Below are 6,632 nucleotides of genomic sequence, written 5' to 3'. Positions count from 1 at the left end.
AAAAATTTCTATCTGAATCTTTCCTTGTTGGGTTCTTTGAACAGTGTCGGTAGGATATACCTCTCTTTTGCTTTCCAGGCTGTGGTAGAATGAACAGTACTTTGTCAGGATGACTTTTTGCATTCTGATGAAGCTTCTCTGGGAATAGGCTGTTCTGTAGCCAACATAATTGAGAAGGGATATGAGTTTAATTACCTTGTCACCAAGTGTGGGATTCAGAAAGATCTAAGAGCTGTGACCATTTGAAATCATTACCTAGCCCTTAGATCTTAACTTGCAGTAGCCCAGTGGCAGATAGTGCAGTCAAGGCCCAAGGTGAAGAACCTGCTCATGTTTATGACACTTGAGTTTGGTCCTTTTAGGATAAAAGGACCAGTGGGACCCGGAAGTTGGCCTTGAAGAAGTCATGGCCTTTTAGGGGGGCATGTATTGATGTATATACTATTAGGACTTTCCAAGTACTCTTAAGTCTTCTTTAGTCCTTCTATCTTCTAAAATCTAGGAACATTATAAAGAAGACATGGCTCCCATTTTCATATTAAATAACTGAGGCTAAAGGGCTGATAGCTGACCAGAGGTCATGCAATTGTCTAACAGAGAAAGGACTGAAATTTAGGTATTGATCAGTGGTGATTTACATTCTTCCTTTGGGGAAGGAGGCAATGAGAGACTGTAGACCAGAAAATAGGCCAGAGATAAGGAGCACCATGGGGATTCAGAAGAAGGGAGGATCGGAGAATGTGTGATTAAAGGTGGATTTGCCTATATCTTGTTTATGATTTCTACATCGATGTCCCTGAATGAGTTTGGTCTATAATTGTCTTTTCTAATATACTCCTTGTCATGTTTTGGAGAAGTTTGGGTGAAACTGGAATTTTTCTATCCCTGGATGTTCTATAGATCTTGGTGGCAAAACCTCTCGAATCTTTCATTTTTTCTTTGTGGTTATGTCATTAGAATGAAGTCAAGGCCAGAGGACTGTGTAAGGTAGCAGAACTAGGCAGCAGGAAAGCCAGAGAATGAACCCGTGTTTTCTCAGCAACTTTTAGAGGACTCAATATTGACCTTTGGTGGAACAGGCAGTGGTCTTACAACAAGAACTCAAAAGAAACAGAGGCATAGGTAAATCAAGTGCAGAATAACTCAGCTATCCATTGAGAGGTGTGTATGTGTCATATACAAGCAATTCTAATTTCCTTCAATATACTGCTTCATATCCACAAATCTTACTAATTCAACTTCTCTGTGGAGGTTCCCATATTTCTAATTTCTTTGGCCTTTATGTTCCTTTCCTGTATTTCAAAACATGCTTTTAGTATGGATATAAGGGGAGAATTACGGAGGCTAAAGGATCAATAGCCCGACTTTACAAAGCCAATACCACTAAATGAAAGAAGCAGACAGATCACCCACCATGTTATTAGAGGGACAATAAACCAAAAAGTGCAACAAGCAGTCAGAGCTGCAGATTTCTTTTGAAAGTTATCTTCCTGGGGCATGAAAACCATTTTTATAGTTTTCAGCACCTTACAACACCTCTTTGAAATTGTACTTCCAAAAGCATATTGGTATTTATGGACCAACTTGCTTAACAAATAGAAAAGTCTCCATTTTCCATACCATACAAAAACCGGTGCTAATATTCTTATGAGTATTTTGGTTTGATATTGTAGCACATCAATTTTTTGAATGAGTTTTATGATACAAAGCATCTCTCTCTGATGCCTTTGTTTCGTTCATAGATTTATTATGAAGATTTTTCATTTAAAGGGCAGGGCTATAATTTCATCAGTTAGCATTAAAAATGAAATGCAGGCCTGTAGCATTTAGTTTAATGGGTAGTTATAGAATAGGGAAGAATAATTTATTTTAAAAAATTTTATGTGTACGGGGCACCTGGGTGGCTCAGTTGGTTGGGTGACTGCCTTCAGCTCAGGTCATGATCCTGGAGTCCTGGGATCGAGTCCCACATTAGGCTCCCAGCTCCATGGGGAGTCTGCTTCTCCCTCTGACCTCCCCTCTCATGTTCTCTCACTTTGTCTCTCTCTCAAATAAATAAATTAAAAAAAATTTATGTGTACAATATAGTGGTTTTAGTATATTCGGAAAGTGTGGGGTCCCTGGCTGGCTCAGTTGGTAGGGCACGTGACATTTGATCTTGGGTTTGTGAGTCTGAGCCCCAGGTTGGGTTAGAGTTTACTTTAAAAAAAGTTGTGCAAACATTTACATTGTGTAATTCCAGGGTATTTTAATCATACCCCAAAAGGTACCCCATATCTATTAGCAGTCACATCATAGTCTCTCTTTCCCCTCACCTGTGGCAGCCGCTAATCCAATCTGTTTCAATAGATTTCCATATTCAGGACATTTCAGAAAATGGAATCATGTAATATGTGGCCTTTTGTGACTGATTTACTTCACTTGCTTTCAAAGCTTATCCATGTTGTAGCATGTATCAATACTTAGTGCCTTTTTATGGTTGAATAATATTTTATTGTGGGGATATACCACACTTGGGGTATTTCTGATCTTTGGCTATTACATTCATGAAGAGTGCTGCTATGAACAATTGTGCACAAGATTCTGTGTTTCCTGCTCTCTGGAATGGCCAAGTCCTATAGTAACTGTATCTTTAAAGTTTTTGAGGAACTGCCAGACTGTTTTCCAAAGTGACTGTCTCATTTCACGTGCAATGTATGAGGGCCCAGTTTCTTCACAACCTTGCCAATATGTGGTTTTCTTTCTCTTTGCTGCTAGTAATCATAGTGGGCATGAAATGATATTTGACTTCAACTTTCATTTCTCTAATGACTATGGCAATGAGCATCTTTTCATGTATACCTGTTGGCCATTTGTATATCTTGCTGGAAAATGACCATTCAGATCTTTTACCTGTTTTTTTAATTGGGTTATTTGTCTTATTATTAACTTGTAAGAGTTCTAGATATATCTGGATACAAGGCCTTTATGAGATAAATATTTTCTCCCATTGTATAGGTTGTTTTTCACTTTATTGACAGTGTTTTCTGAAGCACAGAATTTTAAAATTTTGAAGTGCAGTTGATCTTTTTTCCACTTTTTTTTTTTAGCTGTCTGTGTTTTTGGTGTTGCAGAAGTTCTGAGGCTACGGAGAAACTAGAGTGGCGCGTGGAGAGCTGGGAGAATACAGCTTTGTTATCACTGGTGGGCTCAGCGGGATCCTTCCCAAAGTCTGAGCACCCGGCCTTTGTTGGGACTGGTTTTTATAGGCAAACTAGGGATTTTTCATGGTTTCTCACAGCTGATTAGCTCAGGGGTCTTGCGGTAGTTCTTAAAGCTGTGCCGAAGAGACTTGGTGAAGTGCCAAGTCATCCTTGGGGGAAGTGACTTGGTGGAGAAGTGCCAAGTCATCATTGGTGGCTCCTCATCTCAGTGAGGCAGCCATTTTGGGCTTTCTGCCTCATGTCCCCCCTCTTGATGATTGATAGGGATTCCCTGAACATCATCGTTTATATCTAGGGGCCGATATCCTCGGAGGGCGAGGATGCGGGCATTTGTGTGCTGGGAGACTGTTTCCCTGATAAAGCAAACAAGGCCAGTGAGGATGCAGGGGTCTAGGGTTACTAAGAGGAAAAGGGTTAAGAGGGGGGCCATGAGGGGAAGTAACCATGATGTCCATGCCTGGGGGTTAACCCCAGGTGGTGAGTTCTTGGCACCGCTGGATGCGGTCCCAAAGCTCTTGAACCTTGGAGGTGACAATTCCAGACTGGTTGACATAGTAGCAGCATTCTTCTTGCAGGAAAAGTCATGTCCCCTCTCTTTCGGCAATGAGGAGATCTAGAGCTCATTTGTTCTCTAGGGCAACAGTGGCTAAGCTGGTGAGTTGCGTCTGTAAGGATGTCAAGGTGTCCGCGATTCATTTCATGTCATTGTTGAGTTCCTGTGAAAGCTTATAATAAAAGTTAATAGAAGTTCCAAGACCTGAAGTACCGATGACTACCCCGGCAAAGATACGAATGCCCAGGAGGATAGGTAAGGCAACTGCTCGGTGGCTCTGGTGGTGGGGAGATACCCGGAACTGGAGTTGGGGGCCAGAGTACAGTGAGGCTGAGGGGGACAAAAATACAAGTATGCATCCAGAGCTGGTGTCATCTTTGTCACAACACCTAAAGAGAAGGTTGTTCTTGCAGGACAGAAGGATGCCAGGGGGAACACAGTAGGGAAAGGAGGCTGTAAAGTTAAGGCAACATTCATCTGGGGGTTGAGAAAGGCCTGGGGATAGGAAGCAAGTAAGATTGGGTGCTGGAGCCAGGAGAATAGGATGGCTTAGAGGTCCGATGGTTACGGAAGAATTGGTGACATTTGGTAGTGGCCAGCTGGGTGGAATGAGAATCCTGAACATGGCTGACCAGGTGAGGGGGAGACAGACCCAACAGGATTTATTGGTGGGATCCTGAGAAAAATTTAACTATAGTTGATAGCTGGTGCTGGTGAGTTGTCTCCTGAGTCCCTGGGTGTCTGGAAGTCGAGTGAGTTGTTGAAGTGAGGTTAGGTTGGTTCCTCCGTAAAGAAGCTGGGGTACTGGGGTTTGGCTGGCTAGATACTTTAGTCGAGTCATACCCTGCTCTTGGAGGGCAAGATCTTGGATGCTGCCCCCGTCTGAAGAACCAGCCTGGGCTATATAGGTCCAACATACTGAACCACCAAGGCACCCCATCCTTTTTATTTTTGATGGTCTTCCCTTCTGATGTCAGAAGCCCCCTTTCTTTGTAAATTGCCCCGGGCACATGTAAGGTGGTGAAGGCGTATCTTGAGTCAGTGTATATGTTGACCTTTTTGTTCCTCAATAACGTAAGTGCCTGTATTAAGGCCCAGAGTTCAGCCCTTTGAGCAGATCATCCTACAGGAAGGGCCTTAGCTTCCAGGACCTCTGTGGCTGTGGTGACGGCATAACCGCTTTCCTTGAACCATTATTCAGGATGCTGCTGCCATCAGTGTATAGGGTGAGGTCAGCATTTGTTAAAGGGGAGTCCCTGAGGTCCAGACGGGTGGCATATACTTCAGTAATGATTTCCAGGCAGTTATGTTCTGGTTCTCCTTCTGCTTCTCCTTCTGCATACCTCCTTCAGAAGGTATGTGGCTGGGTTAAGAACCTATACTGTCTGCAAGGTAATGTAGGAATTTTCCAGGAGCAGTCCTTGATATTGAGTGAGACTGGTGTTTGATATCCATTTTCGACCTTAGCCGTTCATTAGAGTTACTACTGAGTGGGGAACCTTTACAGTTGGCTGCTGCAAGAGTAAGCTTGTTAGCTTCTTTGATAAGGAGTGTGGTGGCTGCCAGGGCTCGCAGGTAAGGGGGCCATCCAGGAGTGACATGATCTGATTTCTTGGATGGGTATGGAATGGGCTTTCCCCAGGGGCCTAAGGGCTGAGTTAGAAACCGTAAGGCTTTTTTATCCTTGTCATGGACATATAGGTAGAAAGGTTTTCTGGTGTTGGGTAGGCCCAGGGATGGAGCCTTTCCAAGTAAGTCCTTAAGTTCCTTAAAGGCTTTTTCTTATGTGTCTTTCCACTGTAAAGTTTGTGTCTCCAGTCCCGCTAGCAGGTCGTATAGGGGCCTGGCTATGACCGAGAACCCCGGTATCCAGAACTGGCAGAATCCTGTGGCTCTCAGGAACTCACATAGGGCCCATCTAGTAGTGGGCTATGGAAGACTAGTTATTATAGCCTTCCATTCTATGCTGAGGGCTCGCTTTCCCTGAGTTATTATGAACCCCAAATACTTGACTTCTTGTCTGCATAGCTGAGCTTTCTTCCAAGAGACTGGATATCCTCTTTTTGACAAGTGTTGTAGAAGGTCGGGTGTTTCTCAGTGGCAGGTCTCTGCAGTTGAGCTGGCGATGAGGAGGTCATCAACATACTGTAGGACCGTGCATCCAGTCTGGTCCCCGGGAAAGTCAGCTAGGTCAGAGGCTAGGGCTTCACTGAATATTTGTTGGTGAGTTTTTAAATCCTTGTGGGAGCCGGGTCCAAGTAAGTTGCGTTTGGTGCCCTGGGTCAGTGTCTGTCCATTCAAAAGCAAAAAAATGGAGCTGACTTACTGGGACCAAGCAGATGCAGAAAAAGGCTTCCTTTATATTGAGGCAGGTGAACCAGACGCATCCGGTGGGATCTGGCTTAAAAGGGTGTAGGGGTTGGACACTACTGGGTGTAGGGTTTAAGTAACTTGATTCACAACACACAAGTCCTTTATGGGTTGGTAGTCACCATTAGGTTTTTTGATTGGAGCAGCGGGGGGTTCCAGGGGGATTGGCACTCAATTAGGATGCCCGCCTCTTTCGGTCGCTCCAGGTGAGCCTCTATGCCCAACTGAGCTTCCTGTAAGATTGGATATTGTCTCTGCTGCTGAGGTTGAGTTCCAGTTTTTAGTTCTGTAATAACTGGGGCTCGCCAGATGGCGAGCCCAGGTGTGTTATCTTATGCCCATATATGGAGACTGCTGTCCGGAAGGCTTCAGGGTTGGCTTCAGGATGGTCTTGTTCAAATAGTCTCCTTTCCTCTTCTCGGGGTGTGTTTAAGGACATGATAATCCCAGGCTCAGTAGGGCTTAGATTCATGGTGGCCTATCCCAATGACTCGAAAGAAATCTGC

The sequence above is a fragment of the Meles meles genome, chromosome 8 (genome assembly GCF_922984935.1).
Source record: "Meles meles chromosome 8, mMelMel3.1 paternal haplotype, whole genome shotgun sequence".
Lineage (NCBI taxonomy): Eukaryota > Metazoa > Chordata > Mammalia > Carnivora > Mustelidae > Meles > Meles meles.
Note: the sequence above shows the minus strand (reverse complement) of the source record.